The sequence below is a fragment of the Anser brachyrhynchus genome (genome assembly GCF_964034855.1).
Source record: "Anser brachyrhynchus genome assembly, chromosome: W".
NCBI classification, from domain to species: Eukaryota; Metazoa; Chordata; class Aves; order Anseriformes; family Anatidae; genus Anser; species Anser brachyrhynchus.
Window position 1 is genome coordinate 19,868,089 of NC_137704.1, and position 23,106 is coordinate 19,891,194.

A 23,106-nucleotide genomic window follows, 5' to 3' on the forward strand; every position below is an offset into this window, starting at 1 on the left:
TGGGAGAGCAAAGAATGTAGTACCTGAAAAAAAAAATGGTTTAAAGGAAAATGCTCCCCAAGGTATGCCAAAAGCAATACCCACTAGAGGTGGAAGACAGAAGGGGAATGGAAGGAATAATCAATAACTTTCTTAAATATGGACTATTAGTAGAATGTGAGTCAGACTATAATACTCTATATAGGCTCAGTTAGAAAGGCAGATGGAACCTACCATATAGTCCAGGTTTTAATGGCCATCAATAGTATCACAAAAGATTTATACCCTGTAGTAGCCAACCCCTATAACCTTTTGACAAAATTAGAAAACAGTCAAGTTTGGTTCCCGGTACTAGATTTAAAGGATGCCTTTTTCTGCCTGCCCGTGGCGACTGAAAGACAGAAACTCTTTGCCTTGGAATGGGAAAATCCCAATACAGGACGAAAAACTCATCTTACTTGGACTGTGTTACCACAGGGGTTCAAGAATAGACCCACCATATTCGGGAACCAGCTAGCCTGTGATCTTGAAGCTTGGAAAACCCCTTCAGGAAAGGGAGACACTGTTGCAATATGTAAATGACCTGTTGATAGCTACTGAAGAAGGAAAGGAATGTGTAGAATGGACTATTAGTTTACTTTTTTTTCCGGCACTAATACTGTGAACCCAGCCTCTTTCCTTAGTAACAGAGTTTCCAGATTACCCATTCATGATTGCATCAAGACTATGGACACGGTATACTCCAGCTGACCAGATTTAAAGGATATACCCCTAGAAGATGTGGAGGATTGATATATAGATGGCAGCAGCTTCATCCGCCAGGGAGTTTGCCTCGCAGGTGTGGGAATAAAAATGTTGTTTTTGCAGAGTTGCATTGTTTAGAGGGAAGGAACATGGTACTGAGATATGCTTGCAGTGATAAGAAAGCTTAGCAGACAACCTTGTAAAATGCAGACAACTGGACTCCTTAGAGCAATTAGGTGAAAATCATGGTGTCAAGTCAAGTCAGATAAGGGAAGAAACATTACCACTTCAAACAGTAAAAAAGTCAGAAGAAATCTGAAATTTAACAGGCCGGCAACTGAAGGCCAGGCATTGTCTGTGAAGCATCGGATAGGTTGTGAACCTGGATTACCCAGTCAATGGGGAAACAGGGGAGGGTCCCGGTCGTCAAGGAAAGAAAGTATATAAACTGTACCGTGTGACTAGTAGGTGCGCTCCTGCTTGTGGGACGTCCGCCATTGCAATCGCGAATAAATTACTACTTCACTGAGATCCTCGCCTGAGCCTATGTTATTGGCTACAGAGTGCTTCTCACAATTTGGGGGCTCGTCCGGGATCCAGTCACCTACTGGGGAGCCCCACCACTGCAGCAGCAGGAAGGCATGCCCCGCTGATTTCAGCGGTCCTGTGCATCGACGGTGGCGGTTCTGAGGAGAGCTGACAGAGGGCCCGAGACTGATTAAAGAGGCAGGATGCATGAAGTACTGGGGAAGGGAAGAAGGTAGGCACTCCGGGTTTAAGAACTGATCCGGTAACTCTGTGCGCAGACCAAGGTAAGAAATATTGTAATGGGTAAAGCCTTGTTTGTTCATTAAATGTTGCTGATGGGAGGTTTCAACGGGTGATTGCTTATACCCCCAATATCCTGTTGAAGGAAAAAAAACAAGTGTGGGAACTTCCTGTTAAGTTAACAATTGCAGTAGAAACCAGCTCCAAATAAGGGCAAAATGGCATTCCCCCTCGCATGAGAACACACATACTGCAGCAAAGTCATGACCCCAACGCAGAGGAAGACGATGATCTTCATCCCCACGACCACCAGAGGACTGATGAAGACCCCCTAGCAACAGGCCGTGCAGTCGTAGAAGACACCAGGATGTGCCACTAAACCCGGAACTACTAGACTATAAATCGAGACTCTGGTGGGCTTAGGAGCGCGCCGTTGGCGGAGCAGGAGACTCCCCGGCCGCCCAGCACTGTTTTACTTATCGCTGCTTGCTAAAATGCTCAAATAAATTGAAATTCGATCTACCTTACCCACAATGTGTCGGGAATGATTTCTACCGGAACTAATTTATAACAAATTGGTGCCGTGACTCGGATAGTGGTAGCTTGGCTGGATCCCTCCCAGGGGAGGCGCGCCCTGCTGATCCTGCGGTCCCGGTCTGGAGTTCCCCAAGCCGACGCACCCCTACCGACGAACCTAAAGTTCCAGCGATGAGTAATTAAATAACCGGTAACCCCTTAATCTTTGTGCATGAAGCTCCGAACAAAGACTCAGGAGTGAGTAAGTATAGGCCGGTTATCCATTCGGTTGGGGTTGGGAAGCCCAGAGTGTGCCTGTGTGAGACGTCCAATCGAGGACGAAGCGAGTGCGGACTCCCTGGTAGTGCGGTTCCCACCTCCCGCGAGGGACTGGGCCACAAACGGGAGGTGAAGGCCGTGTGTGTGTGTGAAGGCACTCTGGAAGACGGGACAGAAGAGGAGCAAGTGTTCTGGTCCCATGGGTGGGTCGGAACCCAAGGCTAGGTTGCCTCCGATACCACCAGAGAGCCCGTTAGGGTTAATGATTAAACATTGGAACGATTACCCCTCTAGGCGGGGTAAGGATAAAGTTAAGATGATACATTATTGTATGGAAGTCTGGGGTGGGAAGCAAATTAGGGGCTCACCCATTATACTGGCCCGTGTTTGGGTCCTTTGAGGAATGGATCTGTCAGGCTCTAAACCTTTATGTGAATTCAAAGGAGCCTTTCAGCCCAGAGGAGAGTGAGTATGCACACTTATGGATAGGATCTGAGACCCGAGCCAACTTATACCCATTAAGAGAAAAAGGGGGGAGGAAAAGGAATGAACGGAATGAGGAGGAAGTCCCACTTACACCCCCCCCCTTATATATCCCCTCCTCCGCAACCTCCAACCCCCCCCCCCACGGCTCCGAATTACCATACTGACTCCGATTCGACCACAGATACCCCTCGGGGAACTAGATGGGTAACTCGGAGCCAAACTAGAAATCGAGAAGATGGGGGTAGACTATATCCCCTAAGAGAGGTTGCAATGGGAGGGCCCCAATCCGGTATGGGATACGTCTCCATCCCCCTAAATACGGGAGACGTCAGAGAATTCAAGAAGGAAATGGGAAATCTCTTAGAAGATCCTCTTGGAGTCTCTGAGCGAGTAGACCAGTTCTTGGGGCCTAATGTTTACACCTGGGAAGAACTCCAGGCCATTTTAGGTATATTATTCACTGCAGAAGAAAGGAACATGATCCGGAGGGCTGGAATGCGAATTTGGGACCAGCAACACCAGCAGGGTCCTGCGGGAGATCTTAAATGGCCCCTACAGAGGCCTAACTGGAATAACCAAAATGAACAAGATAGGGGTCATATGCAGGATTTAAGGACTATTATTGTACAAGGTATAAGGGAGTCAGTCCCTAGAGGACAAAATATAAATAAGGCCTTTAGTGAACATCAGAAGAAGGATGAAACTCCCACAGAATGGCTGGAGAGATTAAGGAAGAACCTCCAGCTTTATTCGGGACTGGACCCCGGTACACCAGTGGGACAGGCCTTGTTAAAAACGCAATTTGTGGCAAAATCATGGGGGGATATCAGGTGGAAATTAGAAAAATTAGAGGATTGGCAGGATAGAGGGATGGATGAAGTGCTGAGAGAAGCTCAGAAGGTATATGTGCGAAGAGAAGAAGAGATTCATAAAAGGCAGGCCAGGATTCTAGTGGCAGCGATCCGGGAAGGACAAAAAGGGCCCCCCCCCTCGCCCGAAGGGTGTTCCGCTACCACGAAAAAGACCTCCGAGGAGCCAGAGTGATCAGAGGGATCTAAGACAGATAGAATGTTTTTATTGCCAAAAGAAGGGACACATGAAAAAGGACTGCAGAAAACGCTTACAAGATGAGCGAATGTTTAAAGAAGATTAGGGGAGTCAGGGGCTCCATCTACTGGGGACTTCTGGTATAACGGAGCCCTTGATAAAACTGAAGTTAGGTCCCCAGCATCAAGAAGTGGAGTTCCTTGTGGACTCTGGGGCAGAAAGATGGACTGTCCAAATGGTACCCCGGGGATGTCAACCTTCCTCGGAGAAATTACAGGTGATAGGAGCAAAAGGAGAGCCCTTTAGGGTCTCAGTAATAAAGGGGGTGAAAATAGAGACCCCAGCCCAAAGTTGCACAGGATCTTTTTTATTAGTACCAGAAGCTGAATATAACCTGTTGGGAAGAGACTTAATGGTTAAGCTAAAAATTAATTTAGAGGTGAAAAATAAAGGAATTGAGGTTAAATTATACACCCTCACTGTAGAGGACGAGGCAAAAATAAACCCTGAGGTGTGGTATTCTCCCGAATCAGTAGGCCGTTTAGATATTAGTCCCTTTGAAGTCACTATCAGGAATCCCGAGACTCCTATCAGGGTAAAACAATACCCAATGTCTCAAGAAGGCAGGGAGGGGCTGCAACCAGTAATCGAGAGGCTACTACAACAGGGATTACTGGAGCCTTGCATGTCACCTCATAACACTCCTATATTACCTATCAAGAAATCTGATGGCGCTTATCGACTAGTCCAAGACTTGAGGGAGGTCAACAAAAGAACAATAACCAGATTTCCTGTAGTAGCTAACCCACATACCTTGCTAAGCCAGCTGTCCCCAGCGCAGAGATGGTATAGTGTCATAGACCTAAAAGATGTGTTTTGGGCATGTCCTTTAAAAGGGGAATGCAGGGATTATTTCGCCCTCAAGTGGGAAGATCCTGCAACCCATCGGAAACAACAATTAAGATGGACCATGCTTCCCCAAGGATTCACGGAATCACCAAATCTATTCGGTCAGGCATTAGAACAAGTATTAGAGAACTATGAACCAAATCCTGAAGTAACCTTAGTCCAATATGTGGATGATTTGCTGTTAGCAGGAGAGAGTCAGGAGGCAGTCAGAACAGAAAGTATCAAGCTACTAAACTTCTTGAGCTTAAAGGGACTAAAAGTCTCAAAGTCAAAATTACAGTTTACGGAGGAAGAGGTGAAATATTTAGGACACTGGCTAAGTAAGGGCACTAAGAAACTAGACCCCGAACGAGTAAATGGGATTTTGTCACTACAAGCGCCAAAAAGCAAAAGACAAGTTAGTTAGGCAGCTGCTGGAGTTGTTAGGATACTGTCGACAATGGATTGAAAATTATAGTAGCAAAGTGAAGTTTTTGTATTAAGTTATTGGCTACGGAGTGTTTCTCACACAGGGTATGCAGTAACAACACTTAATAAGGTAATTGAGGCAAAGCTTCTTTCCCTTGGAACACCAGCCCAAAAAGCAGAAATCATCGCCTTGATAAGAGCTCTTGAGCTGGCAAAAGGGAAAAGAGTTAACATTTGGACAGACTGAAAATATGCTTTTGGTGTGGTGCATGCACACGGGGCAATTTGGAAGGAGAGAGGACTCCTATCATCACAAGGGAAATCAATTCCAAGCGGTATATCTGCCTTCTGAAATTGCCATTATGCATTGTAAAGGACATCAGACAGAGGATACTGATATTGGAAGAGGAAATAGATTGGCTGACGCAGAAGCCAAAGGGGTGGCAGAACGGGCATCTGAGAGTAAACTTTTGGCACTAGTACCAGGAACAGAAAACAGGCATTAACAAAAGCCTTAGAAAATGAAGTAGAATGTTCTAAGATGATAAGCAATTAATTGAAGATGTAAACGGAAAGTGTTACCTACAGGTTTAACACAAATAAATGATGGGAGAATTGTGATACCATATTATATTAGATGGTAATTGGAGAACATAATAAAGCATGCTGGGGAGCTGAAATATTATAACAGTTTTTAAGTAGAATATGGATAGGACCTAATTTGTATGCCATTGTCAGACAGGTATCGAAACAATGTATGTAAATGAGGCAAGACAAATTGAGACTGATCTCAAAAAAAAAAAAAAAATTTTGGAAAAGACCAAGATCTTACATGAGGTAGTTCAAGATGACACCTTGTGGGTTTTTCGAGAATTATGGAACAAACTGACCTCTTGGTTACCCAACTTTTCTTGGCTTAAGCAATTGTTTATAGGAATACTGATCTTGCTTTTACTAGTATTCTTAACCTGTGTATTAGTACAGTGTGCATTTTGGTGCTGTATGAAAGGACTAGATGATTATGAAACCTGTAAGTGTAACCGAATCAAGCACCATGTAGAAACTGGTAAGAATTTTATGAAAACTTTGAATCAAGGAGTGCTATAAGCAAAAGAATTTGCTTAGGATAAAGAAAAGGGGGGACTCGAGACAGGGAACAAGATAAAGGATGTTGATTCCTAGGTCTTAGCTAGCACAATTGTGTGTTAACGACCCCAAAGATAAGGGAGTAAAAGACTGTATGCTTAGATAATGGAACCATCAAGAACTGGCTTGACTGCTGAAGTCTGTCAAAGACAGGAAAGGCCAGAAGATTAGCAGCGAGGAAGACTTCTGGCCTTCATCAAAAGACCACCAGAGTACGCCGGACGACCACCCAAGGACTCCAGTACGCATGCGAATAGGGGCGGGAACCTACGTAAATGATTCTTCGGAGACCTGATGAATATGCAAGAGATTTATGGGAGATGAAATGAATATGTATTTATCCCACTAATATAAGCACACTGCCAGTAACCCTTGGTGCGCAAGCTAGGTGGAGTTATCCCCCTTGTGCCCGGCGCGTGTGCGCAGCGCCGAATAAACATGCCTGCTTCATAACTATTCCGAAGTTATAGAGTCTGATTTGTGCAAATCAGGGATAATAATAGTAATATTAATTATTATTACTATTATTATATACATATATATGTACAAAACAAGTGATCCTTCTTTTTCCTCGCACATGTTCTAATGTCATTAAGAAAAGGCAATTTAAAGCTATAGTACTATTTACAGATATAGTGAACCTGACTGTTAATTTCTTTATTTTTTTAATGTAGACTGTAAATGGTCTTTTGTTCTGGTTTAATCTGGCAGGCATCTAAGCACCACACAGCCATTCACTCACACACACACCCAGTGGGATGGGGGAGACTTTCTTAGAGGTCTTTTCCAACCTAAATGATTCTATGATTTTACGATTCTATGATTGGCTTCTGCGTGCCTATATGTACTGTTATGGCAACATCACATACTCCCTGTGATAAATTAGCGGGTGTTTGTTCATTGTCTTTAAAAGGAATTCAGAGGATCTGCTGAGAAGATAAGGTTTTGCAATTTACGACCTTGTTAAGGGGGAAGACTAAGCAAGTAGATAGTGGGGTGGGGGTGTTGGATAAACATCCTTGGTAAAACAAAGACTCTGTGAAATACTGTTTCCCGCTTCACTACCCTCCCCCTTGAACACGAGCACAATGCATGATCATTGAAAGAAAAACAACGACCCCCAACAACGAACTGCACAGCTTCAGAAGGTCCAACAAGTCCTGACAAGCCGAAACTTGGATGCTATAAAACGGCGACACTGAAAAGGGAAAGTTGCGTGCTGTGGTGGAGCGGAGACTCCCCAGCCGCCCAGCGCTGTTTTGCTTGTGCCTGCTTACTTAATTAATAAAATATTTCTGATAGACCAAGAAATTTGTATGGTCTCACTTATAACAAATTTGGTGCCGTGACTCGGATGAAGACGGATTGACTGGGAATCCCTCTAGGGGAGGCGCCCCGCCGATTCTGGCGGCCCCGGGAACGGGAAATCCCGCTCGAGCCCTTCACCGACGAACCCAAAATTAGGCACAAGCAAATAAAACCGGTAACCCCAAGCAATCTTTGTGCACGAAGACCGAACGAAGACCCACGGGGTGGGTAAGTATAGGCCGGTGATCCGTTCGGTTGGGGTTGGTGATCCCGGAGTGCGTCTGTGTGAGACGTCCAATTGCGGACGAAGTGAGTGCGGACCCCTCAGTAGTGCGGTTCCCACATCCCGCGAGGGACTGGGCCACGACCAGGGGGAAGCGGCTGTGTGTGTGTGTGAAGGCACTCCGGAAGATGGGACAGAAGAAGAGTAAGCCTTCTGGTCCCATGGGTGGGGTAATGCCTAGTGCTAGGTTGCCCCCTATTCCCCCAGATAGTCCACTGGGGTTAATGATTAAGAATTGGAGTGATTCCCCTTTTAGGCGGGGAAAGGATAAAGTAAAAATGATTCATTATTGTGTTGAAGTTTGGGGAGGTAGGCAAATTATTGGCCCATATTTGGGTCGTTTGAAGACTGGGTTTGCCAAGCCTTAAACATTTATGTAAATACAAAGGAACCTTTTTGTTTAGAGGGGAGCGAATATGCGAGCCTTTGGATTGGCTCAGAGAATCGAGTTAATCTGTACCCTCTGTACCCTTTAAAAGAAAAAGGAGGGGCAAAATTACAAATTGTGGAGCAAGAGATAAAGTACCTGGGTCACCAGTTAAGTAAGGGGACTAAGAAGTTAGACCCAGGCAGAATCAGTGGAATATTGGCTTTAGCGTCCCCGCGAACTAAAAGGCAGGTACGGCAACTGTTAGGGTTGACCGGATACTGTAGACAGTGGATAGAAGATTATAGTGGAAAGGTTAAATTTTTATATAACAAGCTGAATAAGGATGGATTACTCAAATGGACAAAAGAAGATGAGGAACGACTGAACAAGTTAAAGGAGGAACTAGTACGCCCCCCCCCAGTGTTAAGCTTACCAGATTTAAGGAGGCTGTTTTGTTTTGTTTTGTTTTTTTTGTGAACAGCGCAGCAAGCACGGCATACGGAGTGCTGGCCCAAGAATGGGCAAGGAGTTAAAAAAAAAAAAAAAACAAACCTGTGGCCTATTTGTCTAAATTATTGGATCCGGTTAGCCGGGGTTGGCCAAACTGTTTGCAGGTAGTGGTAGCTGCTGCCTTGTTAGCGGAAGAAGCACAGAAGATCACTTTTGGGGGGGAAATCAAAGTAATATCTCTACACAATATATGCGGGGTACTGCAACAGAAGGCAGAGAAATGGATCACTGACGCCAGATTATTAAAATATGAAGGAATTTTGATTTCCTCTCCAAAATTAACATTAGGAACAACCTCCCTACAGAACCCTGCTCAATTTCTTTATGGGGAACCAAATGAGTCCTTAGGACACGATTGCCTCCGAAATATAGAAGAGCAAACGAAATTGAGACCTGATCTAGAGGAGGTGGAATTACCCATCGGTGAACAGATATATGTGGATGGTTCCTCGAGAGTAGTCGAGGGAAAGCAAAAATCAGGATACGCGTTAGTAAACGGGAAAACATTTGAGATAGTGGAATCTGGACCTTTGAGTCCTAGCTGGTCCGCCCAAGCTTGCGAGCTATATGCCATATTGCGGGCCCTAAAATTGTTGAAAAATAAAAGTGGTACAATATATACAGATTCAAAATATGCTTATGGGGTAGTACATACATTTGGTAAAATATGGGAAGAAAGGGGGCTCATCAATTCACAAGGAAAGGGTTTAATACATCAGGAATTGATTACCCAGGTTTTACAAGCTATCAGAGAGCCCAAAGAAATTGCCGTAGTACATATAAAAGGGCATAAAAAAGGCCTCACCCCTCAGGTTAGGGGTAATAATCTAGCAGATCAGGAGGCAAAAAGGGCAGCATTAATGAGTATAAGAATTAGAAGAACGAGGGAAGATTACCCAGACTGTGGGAAATACTTAATACTTATACTTAAGATATAGTAATTAATATAATAATAATATAATAATATATAATAATGCTTAATATAATACTTAATACTGTGGGAAAGACTTAAAGGAATTTCCATGTTATGATTGCTGGAGTGAATGGGGAGTTGATGGGATTGAATGCAATTGTTCTGAGGAAGAAAGCCCGCCTTATAAAAACTGCTACAAGTGCGGGCCGACTAACTCCCTGTGGTCGAATGGACCCATTCCCCTCCCCTTACTCTGTTTCACTATTACAGAAGAAGACAAGATGACACAAATGGGGGTTCAAAACAAAAAAACAAACAAACAAACAAACAAAAAACAAAAAAAAAAAACAATAAAGGGAAATGGGTACTGCCTGATGGACGGGAAGTGTTACCAAAATCAGTAGCTATGAGGGTGCTACGGAGATTTCATGAACAGATGCACTGGGGTACTCAGGCGTTGGTGGATCAATTTGCCACATATTATATGATTATAGGGATTTATATAATAGCAAATAGGATCGTAAATGATTGCATAACTTGTCGGAGGGTAAATGCTCAACACATGAGAAAAAGGGTCCCGGGAGGAGGACGAGAATTGGCACATCGACCTTTTGCAAAGATTCAATTAGATTTTACTGAACTTCCAAAAACGGGGCGATATAGATACTTGTTAGTTATTGTAGACCACCTCACAAACTTTGTTGAAGCATTCCCTACGGCAAGGGCCACAGCTCAAACCGTGGTAAAGATATTATTAGAAAGCATCATACCCAGATACGGGGTAATAGAAGCAATTGACTCTGATCGAGGCCCACACTTTGTGTCAAAGGTATCCCGAGACACGATGAAGGCTCTGGGAATTAAATGGGAATATCACACTCCCTGGCATCCTCAGAGTTCGGGAAAGGTAGAACGAATGAATGGTGGAATTAAAAAGCAACTAACAAAGCTTATGATAGAGACAAAAACCTCCTGGGTGAAATGTTTACCGCTTGCACTATTGAATATCCGGACATAGCCCCGAGCCGATGTCGGAATCTCACCTTTTGAAAGGCTGTATGGTATGCCTTATGATTTAGAGATGCCATCTGATCACCCCCAGGTACAGGATATCCAATTAAAACCTTATTTAATACAGCTTATGAACCGACGGAGGGAGTTGCAAGCGAAAGGCTTGGTGGCTAGATTTAGCAATCCATAGGATACAACCTGGAGATAGGGTTCTAATTAAGACATGGAAAGAAACGTCTTTAACACCACGGTGGGGAGGCCCCTATGTTGTTTTACTTATCACAGAGACGGCTATCCGGACGGCTGAGAAGGGGTGAACGCATGCCAGTCGCGTGAAAGGACCGATCCAGAAAAGCGAATGGGAAGCGGTCGCAGGCCCTGATGACTTAAAGCTCACGTTGAAACGAACTCGATAAGTATGGTCTAACTGTCTATGTATCGTAAAAAAAAAAAGGAGGAGAGGGGACCCTGTTTGATCAGAAAAAGGTCGCGGTTACCTGAGAAACTCCCCTGAAGAACACTGCTGCTGCCGAGAAGAACTTGCACCTTGTAGTTCGCTGCAACCGAACTGACAAGCGAGGCAGAGAGTGAAACGGTGGGGAATTACGTGGCCAGGTAAAGAACTCTGGAAAATGGGCCCTAGCCATTTTTTTTTTTTTTTTTTGCGATACATAGTAATGGGTACGATTGTTTACACTGTTCCTGGGTCTGCGCACCCTCACAAACCTTTTAAATGGAGCCTGATTAGATGGGAAGATCACCATGTTGTTCAGCAGATAACTACTGCTGGGGGACTGATAGGGGAGGCATCATCTATATAAAGAAGGAAGAGACTAAGAGTCCCCAACGGGTGGGACCAAATCAGAAACTGTCGGGGAGTGTTTTGAGGATTCAGCCTACACAAGCTTTTAGAATGCTAACTCCTAATAGCCCTAAACCACTGGAGGTTGCTAATAAATCAGTAAACCCGGAGTACGGGATTAGAAATGAAGGGGTGACCGGGAATAACATATGGAGAATCATGAATGCTAGTTATCAGTTGTTGAATCAACCAAATCCAGACGTGCCTAGACCTTGCTGGTTATGTCTTGATATAAGGCCCTCATATTACGACGCCATCGGGGATCTGGGAGAGACCACCCGTTCAAACGAAACCGATCCCCCACAATGCAATTGGGGAAGGGATGTAGGAATAACGTTAACGGAAGTAACTGGGAATGGCAGATGCGTAGGCACGGTCCCTGGTGATGTGGGAATAGAAATGTTGTTTTTGCAGTGTTACATTGTTTAGAAGGAAGGAATGTGGTATTGAGATATGCTTACAGTGATAAGAAAGCTCAGCAGGTGACCTCCTAAAATGCAGACAACCAGACTCCTTAGAGCAATCAGGTGAAAATCACTATGTTAAGTCAAGCCAGATAAGGGGAGAAAACATTACCATCTCAAAAACAGGCCGGCAACTGAAGGCCAGGCATTGTCTGTGAAGCATCAGATAGATTGTGAACCTGGATTACCCACTCCAGTGGGGAAACAGGGGAGGGTCCTGTCATCAAAAAGTATATAAACTGTGTTTTTGGAGCTGGTAGGTGCGGTGCGCTCTCCTGCTTGTGGGGCGCCCGCCATTGCAATCGCGAATGGATTGCTACTTCACTGAGATCCCCGCCTGGGCCTGGGTTGTTGGCTACGGAGTGTTTCTCACAGTAAGAAGTTCCATCTATGCAATATTACAGAAAATGTTACACAATTAGACAAAGAAAAATGGTTAATACCAGCAGATAACACCAGATGGGTATGTTCGTCTCTGGGGGTAACTCCATGCTTATCTTTGAAATTGTTCAACTCGTCTCATGATTTTTGTGTACAGGTAGTAATTATACCTAGGATTCTTTACCATTCTGAGGAGTATATGTACATCCAACATGCTATGGCAAAAAAAAAACACTTAAGGAAGAGAGAGCCTATTACGGCTGTCACTTTAGCCACTCTGATGATTCTGGGGGCTGCAGGAGCCGGAACTGAAATTACCTCTCTGGTAAAACAAAGCCAAGAATTTACCTCTCTACGCATTGCTGTAGATGAGGATTTGGCCCGTATCGAGCAATCTGTATCAGCTTTAGAGAAATCTGTACGACAAAATCGTAGGGGATTAGATGTGATTTTTCTACAACAAGGAGGATTGTGTGCAGCCCTACGAGAGGAGTGTTGTGTATATGCAGATCATACTGGAGTAGTAAGGGATACAATGACTAAATTGAGAGAAGGGTTAGAAAAACGAAAAATAGAAAATGAAGCCCACCAGAACTGGTATGAATCCTGGTTTAATTACTCACTTTGGCTCACTACACTGCTATCAACTATAGCAGGACCTTTGTTGCTGCTCATATTAACACTAACTTTTGTACCATGTATATTCAATCGAATAATCGCGATTGTAAAAAAACCGATTAGAGGCAGCTCACCTTATGCTTGTGCGTGCGAAATATGAATCTCTTGAACAGGAGGAGGATGACGCAGAAACTTTAATATTGAGCAAACAAGTGCTTCAAAAATTCATCAATGAACAAAATATGTTAGAAAAAGAAAAAGGAGGGATTGTGATAAATTAGCGGGTGTTTGTTCATTGTCTTTAAAAGGAATTCAGAGGATCTGCTGAGAAGATAAGGTTTTGCAATTTACGACCTTGTTAAGGGGGAAGACTAAGCAAGTAGATAGTGGGGTGGGGGTGTTGGATAAACATCCTTGGTAAAACAAAGACTCTGTGAAATACTGTTTCCCGCTTCACTACCCTCCCCCTTGAACACGAGCACAATGCATGATCATTGAAAGAAAAACAACGACCCCCAACAACGAACTGCACAGCTTCAGAAGGTCCAACAAGTCCTGACAAGCCGAAACTTGGATGCTATAAAACGGCGACACTGAAAAGGGAAAGTTGCGTGCTGTGGTGGAGCGTGTTATGAACAGACTCGCATACGAAGTCGGTCTGTTAATAAATGTTATTAATCACAGAATTTATTAATTAATTAAGTAAGCAAGCAGAAGCAAAACAGCGCTGGGCGGCCGGGGAGTTCCGACTCCGCAGCGGCGCACAATTTTCCTTCTCCGGGGGTGCTGTTTTTTAGTATCCGAGTTCCAGCTTGTCCGGGCTTGTTGAACCAGCTGCGGCTATGCAGTCCAAAGGGGGGGGGGGGCTGCTTCCTCTCTTTGGTGCTCACGCGTTGTGCTAATGTTTGGGTGGGGGGGAGTGAAGTAGCAGACAGGATGTCTTGCGATGGGGTATTTCACAGAGTCTTTGTACCTGTTCAAGGATGTTTACCCAACACCCCCCCTTCTTGTTATCTGCCTAATAAGCCTCCCCTTCATTGAGGCAACATTGTGCAACCTTATCTCCCTCGCAGATTCCCAAATTCCTTACAGATAGTTAGCAAATCCCCCCCCTCCCCAACTTTGTCATCATATATCAAGGTTCTATTATGATCAGGAAGCTCTGTCCCAACCTCGTGTAAAATACTATCTATTTTATAACCATCTTATCCCTTTTCTTTTTTTTTTTTTTTTTTATTTCTTTATACAATGAACAAATACATCTTACCCATTACAATCCCTCCTTTTTCTTTTAGGCTACTTATTTTGTTCATTAAATTCTTCCAAAGCTTTTTTACACATCATCAAGGTTTCAGTATCTTCTTCCTGATCTACAGTTTCATACTTAGCACGTATAAGCATCAAATGTGCAGCCTCGGGTCGACTTTTTACAATAGCAATTACCCGGTTAAAGATACATGGGCCAAAAGTCAACACAAATATTAGCAACAATAATGGTCCAGCAATAGTAGATAACAATGTTGTAAGCCAAGGTGAGTAATTAAACCAAGATTCATACCAACTCTGGCGAGCTTCGTGTTCCCTTTTTCGTTTCTCTAATCCTTCTCGGAGTTTTGTCATAGTGTCCCTTACTACTCCTGTATGGTCAGCATATACGCAACACTCTTCTCGCAGGGCTGCGCAAAGTCCTCCTTGTTGTAAGAATATCAAGTCCAGTCCTCTGCGATTTTGGAGCACTACTTCAGATAATGACCTGACTGACTTTTCTAGGGCCGTTATCGATTGCTCTATGCGAGCCAAGTCCTCATCCACAGCAACTCGTAAAGAGGTAAATTCTTGACTTTGTTTAACTAGGGATGCAATCCCCGTTCCAGCTCCCGCGGCCCCTAAAATCATTAAAGTGGCTAGGGTAACAGCTGTTACCGGTTCCCTCCTTTTTAGATTAAATTGTGGTATTGTGTGTTGCATGTATATATACTCTTCAGAATGGTACAGAATTCTTGGTATAATTACTACCTGTACACAGAAGTCGCGGGACGAATTAAACAATTTTAAAGACAGACACGGAGTTACCCCTAAAGACGAACATACCCATCGAGTATTATTAGCCGGAATCAACCAATTAGAGGGTTGTTTTCTATCTTCTGTAATACTGCATAAATCTCTTTTCCCTCTTGGGACTGTTCCTATACACCTACCTTTCCCTGTCACCTGTGTTAGAGTGATCCCGATTTCCTGCCCCCAGTTACATTTGCTGGGGTTTGATTCATTCGAGTATTCGAGTGCACCCATATCCCCTATTGCCTCGTAATATGGAGGCTGGGCACTGACACATAACCAGCATTTTTTTGTAATTTCCGGGTTTGTTTGATTAAGGAGTTGATAGCTGGCTTCAATAATTTTCCACATTCTACTTAAGGAAGAATCATCCCTATTTCTTCCTATCGCAGTGGGAGTAGGAGTGGGAATGGACGTCATTTTATTATTACCAGGCCGCGTGGGGGTCAATTTAGTTGTCGTGGGGCGAGACGTCCCTTTGTTTTCCAAATGTGAGAGGGGGCCTACCTTTCGAGGTGTTTTAGGCGGTTCTTCCTTCTTTATTAAAATTATTTCCCCTCTATCAGCTCCTTTCTCATAATACCTTATTCCCCAAGTCCTTCCAAGGATCCACCCCGGATCCATCGGATTAGTTACGTTAACCCACAAAAACGCGCAATTCCCTTTTTGTACGGTCCCTGTTCCACGGTGATAGACTGCCTCAGCCGTGTTCCGATTACTGCAACCCTGAGGCCCAAATTGGACAGTTAAATATTTATCTTTTCCCCCGCCTGGATTCCATGCTGTGGCTATAGTTTCGCAACCCCAATAAGCGCAGTAATACTGTGCTGGGGAATTACAGTAGCTTTTCCCTGGGTTAGAAGCTGGGCATAAGTAGAAATCTGACTGATTGTTACATAGCTCCAAAGTCGTTGTGAGGTTGCAGAGATCAGTCTTAAAGCTGGGAGCCCCTGGCGTAACAATCTGCTGTACGACCGTAGTATCGAAAAGTCTTATCAAGCTCCACAAGAAAGGCTGATGCGGGTGGTGTTGACCAGCGGTGGGTGGCATGACTATCGCGAATAACCCCAAGCACCACAGGGGGTAGTGAAGGTCCATTCCCACTTGTTTTACCACTCTGCCTCGCCCGTCAGATGGGGTGCTACCACCTACGGGGTTATGATTCTTCTCGGCAGCAGTAGTATTCTTCACGGACCATGGAGCCTCCACCCCTTCCCAGTAATGCCTACCGAGTTCGTCGCAGAGTCAGCTTTAAGTCCTCAGAGCCGGAAGTCACTTCCCACCTGTCGTTCTGTATTGGCCCTTTAACTCGGCTGGCGTGCGTCCATCCCTGTTCAGCAGTCCGGACAGCAGTCTCTGTAGTTAGCAAAACAATATAGGGACCTTCCCAACGTGGGGTCAATGCAGTTTCTTTCCAAGTTTTAATCAAGACCTGGTCCCCAGGCTGTATATTGTGTATTGCCATATCCAGAGGAGGGCGTTGTATAACCAGACCCCTTTTCTGCAATTCCCTCCTTCTGTTCCCTAACTGTACTAAATAAGACTTCAAACTCTCATCTTGAATGTGGGGGTGATCGACGGGTATCTCTAAGTCATAGGGCATCCCATATAGCATTTCAAATGGTGACAACCCCAGATCAGTTCGGGGTTTCGTACGCAGGTTTAGCAAAGCAAGAGGTAAGCATTTTATCCATGAGGTTTTAGTTTCTATCATCAATTTAGTAAGTTGTTTCTTAATTTCCCCATTCATTCGTTCTACTTTTCCCGAGCTCTCAGGGTGCCAAGGAGTGTGGTATTCCCACTTGATTCCTAAGTTTCTCATAATTTCTTGTATAACCTTTGACACAAAGTGAGGCCCTCTATCAGAATCTATCATTTCAATAACTCCGTATCGAGGGATTATGTTCTCCAGTAAAATTTTTACTACTGTTTGTGCCGTTGCCCTTGCCGTAGGGAATGCCTCGACAAAGTTAGTCAAATGATCTACTATCACGAGCAAATATTTATATCTCCCTACTCTGGGGAGTTCCGTAAAGTCCAATTGAATTTTTGCGAAGGGTCGATGGGCCAATTCCCTTCCTCCCATAATCCTTTTCCTTATGTTTTTGGCATTTACCCTTCGGCAAGTTATACATCCATTAACTATTGTCTTTGCTATATCATATATTCCAATACACATATACTTGTATGCAAATTGGTCCACTAGGGCCTGTACTCCCCAGTGGGATTGATCATGGTATCTCCGTAGCACCCTCACAGCTACTGATTTAGGCAATACCTCTCTCCCATCAGGTAGCAACCATCTCCCTTCCTTATTTTCCTTAATTCCCATTTGTATCATTTTCCCTTTTTCTTGCACAGTAAAACACAACAAGGGGGAGAAGAAAGTCCCTCCTATCAAAGATATTTGCAAGCCATGTTTGAAACAATTTTTGTAAGGAGGGCTCTCTTCCTTTGAACAATTACATTCTACTCCATCCATCCCCCAATTCTTCCAACACCCCTAACAAGGTTCCCTCTTTAAATCCTCTCCACAAGTTGGGCAATCCGCCCTTTTTGTTATTACATAGTTAGTCATGAGGGCTACCCGCTTTGCCTCTTGATCAGCAAGATTGTTTCCCCTTATTTGCGGGGTCAGTCCACGCTGGTGACCTTTTACATGTACCACCGCTATCTCTTTTGGCTCCCTAATCGCTTGTAAAACCCTAACAATCAATTCTTGATGAACTAGTCCTTTCCCCTGGGAGTTTATAAGTCCCCTCTCTTCCCAAATTTTTCCAAAGGTGTGTATTACCCCATAAACATATTTTGAATCCGTATAGATGGTTCCGCTTCTATCTTTCAATAATTTCAAAGCCCTTAACATTGCATATAATTCACAAGCCTGAGCTGACCAACTCGGACTGAGGGGTCCTGATTCTATGACTCTAAATGTTTTCCCATCTATCAGGGCATACCCCGATTTTCTTTTCCCTTCTATTACCCTAGAGGATCCATCCACATATATCTGTTCCCCATGAGTCAATTCGGTATCTTCTAAGTCCGGTCTTAATCTCGTATGTTCTTCGATGTTGCTGAGACAATCATGTTCTAGATGGCCATTTGTTTCTCCGTAGAGAAATTGCGCAGGGTTTTGTACTGGCGCAGTTTCTAGAGTCAATCTTGGGGAAGAGATCAATATCCCCTCGTATCTCAACAGCCTTGCGTCGGTGATCCATTTGTCTGCTTTTTGCTGCAACACTCCGCGAATGTTGTGGGGAGATATTACTCTAATTTCTCCTCCAAAGGTAATCTTTTGTGCCTCCTCAACCAATAAGGCCGCTGCTGCAATTGCTTGTAAACAGTTTGGCCAGCCTCTAGTGACTGGATCTAGCAATTTTGACAAATAGGCCACAGGCTTTTTACATCCTGCCCATTCTTGTGCCAGTACTCCATACGCAGTTCCTTCTGTAGTATTAACAAACAGGAAAAAGGGCTTCTTTAATTCGGGAAAGCTTAAAACCGGTGGATTCACGAGTTCTTCTTTTAGGAGCATCAGTCGTTCCTCATCCTCTTTTGTCCATTTAAGATGGCCCTCGTTACTCAATTTGTTGTATAAAAATTTTACCTTCCCGCTGTAATCCTCTATCCACTGTCTGCAGTACCCTGTCAATCCTAGCAACTGCCTGATTTGTTTTTTCGTCTCTGGTGCCCTGAGTTCTAAAATACCTCTAACTCTTTCAGGGTCTAATTTCTTTGTTCCTTTGCTTAATAAATGGCCTAAATACTTTACTTTTTCCTCCACGAATTGTAATTTTGCTTTTGAAACCTTTAGTCCCCGTGAGCCCAAAAAATTCAGCAAGTTTATACTTGCCTGTCGTACGATTTTCTCATCTTTCCCCGCTATTAATAAGTCATCTACATATTGGATCATTTTGGTCCCTGGCATTCTATCGTAATCCTCTAGAATTTGCTCCAGGGCCTGGCCAAACAAGTTTGGAGATTCTGTAAACCCCTGAGGTAACACTGTCCACCTTAGTTGCTGTTTCCTGTGAGTGTCGGGATCCTCCCATTCAAAGGCAAAATAATTCCTACTGTCCTCATCAAGAGGACAGGCCCAGAAAGCATCCTTTAAATCTATTACACTGTACCACTTGTCCTCTGGGCTTAATTGGCTCAATAAGGTATGTGGGTTTGCTACCACGGGGAATCTGGTTATAGTTCTCTTATTAATTTCTCTCAAATCATGTACCAATCGGTATTTACCATCCTTTCTTTTAACTGGTAATATAGGGGTGTTGAAAGGAGACATACAGGGTTCTAACAACCCCTGTTGTAATAATCGTTGTATGTCTTCCTTCAGACCCTTTCTACCCTCTTCAGACAAGGGGTATTGTTTTATCCTGATTGGTACTTCTGGCTCTTTGATAGTTACCTTAAATGGTTTAATGTTTAACCTTCCAACGCTCTCCGAGGTATACCAAACCTCGGAGTCTATCTCTTTCTCATCCTCTACCCGAAGAAGACACAGCTTTATTTCCAGTTTCTTTTCTACTACCTCTAGTCCTATGCCTAATTCTATTATCAAATCTCTACCTAATAAGTTATATTCGGCTTCTGGCACAAGAAGCAGATGCCCCGTACCCTTTTTTGATCCCAATTCAATCGGTACCTCTTTTATAACGGGGACCCCAAAAGGCTCCCCTTTTGCTCCTATTACCTGTATTCTATCCTTTGAAGTTCTACATCCTAAAGGTAATGTCTGGACAGTTGATCTTTCAGCTCCCGTGTCTATGAGGAATTCGATTTCCTCGCGCTGGGGGCCCACTCGTAACTTTATCAAGGGCTCACTGTTCCTTTGGGTCCCCAGCAAATAGAGCCCCTGACACCCCTATTCATTTCTAAACATTTTCTCATCCTCTTTCCTCTGTCGGCACTCCCTTTTCATGTGACCCTTCTTATTACAGTAAAAACAGGTCACATCTCTTCTTTCCTGGGCACCCTTTTTCTCTTTCCTATTCCTTCTAGTAAACCCTTCATTCCTCCATCTTTGTTCATTGCCAGCCCTTCTGGATCCTTCTCGCACCGCTGCCACCATCATTCGCACTTGCTTCTTTTCCTTCTCATCTTCCCTACGAACATACACCTTTTGTGCTTCCCTTAATAATTCGTCCAGACCTCTATCTTGCCAATCCTCTATTTTTTCCAATTTCTTTCTGATATCTATCCAAGACTTAGCCACAAACTGTGTCTTAAGTAATGCTTCCCCTAACGGGGTACCTGGGTCTAACCCACTGTATAATTGCAGACTTTTACGAAGCCTCTCCAACCATTCTGTTGGAGTTTCATCCTTTTTCTGTTGTTCACTGAATGCTTTATTTATATTCTGTCCTCTGGGCACAGATTCTCTGATTCCTTGTATTATGATTGTTCTTAGATCCTGCATGTGGCCCCTGTGTATTGGATCCTGGTTATTCCAGTTAGGTGTCTGCATTGGCCACTTAATATCAGCAGCAGGACCTTGCTGATGTTGCTGGTCCCAAATTCGCATACCTGCTCTCCTTATCATTCCTCTCTCTTCTGATGTAAATAATATTCCCAAAATAGATTGTAATTCTTCCCAAGTATAAATGTTTGGCCCTAAAAACTGATCTACCTGTTCGGCTACTCCTAACGGGTCTTCTAAGAGACTTCCCATCTCCTTTTTAAAGTCTCTAACGTCCCCTGAATTAATGGGGACGGCTACATATCCCATCCCTGGTTGAGGTCCCCCCATTGCAATCTCCCGCAAGGGGTACAACCCTTCTTTAGCGCGACGAGTCTGGCTTCTAGTTACTGGCCCTCGTCTCCCTTGGACCGAGGCACTGTCATCCGAATCCTCAGATTCGGCAGCAGAGGGTGTTGTTGGCAAAGAGGGCACGTAGGGAGGTGGCGCAACTGGGACTTCCAAATCTCTCTTCTTTCCCTTCCCTCCTTTTTCTTTTAGAGGGTATAACTGGGTCCCAGTTTCAAAATTTATCCATAAATGTGCGTATTCGCTTTCCTCTAAACTAAATGGTTCCTTTGAATTAACGTAAATATTTAGAGCCTGACATATCCAATCTTCAAAGGAACCGAAAAGGGGCCAAAACACACTGTCCCCCTTTATGGGCTTATTACCCCAGATCTCTACACAATAATGAATCATTTTTACTTTACTTTTTCCCCGCCTAGAAGGGGAATTACTCCAATTCTTAATCATTAGCCCCAGCGGGCTATCCGGGGGAATAGGAGGAATATTCCTACCGCTATTTCCCCCACCCATGGGACCAGAAGGCTTACTTTTCTTCTGTCCCATCTTCCGGAGTACCTTCACTCACACACACACACACTTCCCCCTTTTCGTGGCCCAGTCCCTCGCGGGATGTGGGAACCGCACTACCGAGGGGTCCGCACTCGCTTCGGCCGCGATTGGCCGTCTCAGAAGCCGTACTCCGGGATTCCCCACCCTTACCGAACGGATCACCGGCCTATACTTACCCACCCCGTGGGTCTTCGTTCGGTCTTCGTGCACAAAGATTGCTAAGGGTTTGCCGGCTTTATTTGCTTCTGCTTAATTTTTGAGGTTCGTCGGTGAAGGCCTGAATGAGACTTCCTGCTTCGAGGGCCGCCAAAACCGGCGGGGCGCCACCCCCAAAGGGGAGTCCTCAATCAAATTGCCTATCCGAGTCACGGCACCAAATTGTTATGAACAGACTCGCATACGAAGTCGGTCTGTTAATAAATGTTATTAATCACAGAATTTATTAATTAATTAAGTAAGCAAGCAGAAGCAAAACAGCGCTGGGCGGCCGGGGAGTTCCGACTCCGCAGCGGCGCACAATTTTCCTTCTCCGGGGGTGCTGTTTTTTAGTATCCGAGTTCCAGCTTGTCCGGGCTTGTTGAACCAGCTGCGGCTATGCAGTCCAAAGGGGGGGGGGGGCTGCTTCCTCTCTTTGGTGCTCACGCGTTGTGCTAATGTTTGGGTGGGGGGGAGTGAAGTAGCAGACAGGATGTCTTGCGATGGGGTATTTCACAGAGTCTTTGTACCTGTTCAAGGATGTTTACCCAACACCCCCCCTTCTTGTTATCTGCCTAATAAGCCTCCCCTTCATTGAGGCAACATTGTGCAACCTTATCTCCCTCGCAGATTCCCAAATTCCTTACAGATAGTTAGCAAATCCCCCCCCTCCCCAACTTTGTCATCATATATCAAGGTTCTATTATGATCAGGAAGCTCTGTCCCAACCTCGTGTAAAATACTATCTATTTTATAACCATCTTATCCCTTTTCTTTTTTTTTTTTTTTTTTTATTTCTTTATACAATGAACAAATACATCTTACCCATTACAGAGCGGAGACTCCCCAGCCGCCCAGCGCTGTTTTGCTTGTGCCTGCTTACTTAATTAATAAAATATTTCTGATAGACCAAGAAATTTGTATGGTCTCACTTATAACACTCCCTATTTGTATCTGTTTACTAAAAGATGTGTTAGTGCCACAATATATATTCCTTACTAGTGTGGGAATGGAAATGTTGTTTTTGCAGTGTTACATTGTATAGAAGGAAGGAATGTGGTATTGAAATATGCTTACAGTGATAAGAAAGCTTAACAGAAAACCTTGTAAAATGCAGACAGCCGGACTCCTTAGAGCAATTAGGTGAAAATCACGGTGTCAAGTCAAATCAGATAAGTGATGAAACATTACCACTTCAAACAGTAAAAAAGTCAAAAGAAATTTGAAATTTAACAGGCCAGCAACTGAAGGCCAGGCATTGTCTGTGAAGCATCAGATAGATTGTGAACCTGGATTACCCACTCCAGTGGGGAAACAGGGGAGGGTCCTGTCATCAAAAAGTATATAAACTGTGTTTTTGGAACTAGTAGGCGCGCTCTCCTGCTTGTGGGGCGCCCGCCATTGCAATCGCGAATAAATTACTACTTCACTGAGATCCTCGCCTGAGCCTAAGTTATTGGCTACGGAGTGTTTCTCACAATTTGGGGGCTCGTCCGGGATCCAGTCACCTACTGGGGAGCCCCACCACC

General features: G+C 44.2%; 1 protein-coding gene and 1 long non-coding RNA gene across 2 annotated transcripts in view; one reads left to right on the forward strand and one right to left on the reverse strand.

Annotated features, from left to right (window-relative positions):
• LOC308184750 (uncharacterized protein) overlaps positions 1 to 23,106 on the forward strand; it is a 224,008-nt gene that overhangs the window by 104,112 nt on the left and 96,790 nt on the right. The window lies entirely within an intron of this gene.
• On the reverse strand, positions 14,170 to 22,404 carry LOC308184854. The gene is made up of 2 exons (XR_013942958.1): positions 21,559 to 22,404; positions 14,170 to 18,507 (listed from the first exon to the last, which is right to left on the reverse strand). It is a non-coding gene; the product is annotated as an uncharacterized lncRNA (long non-coding RNA).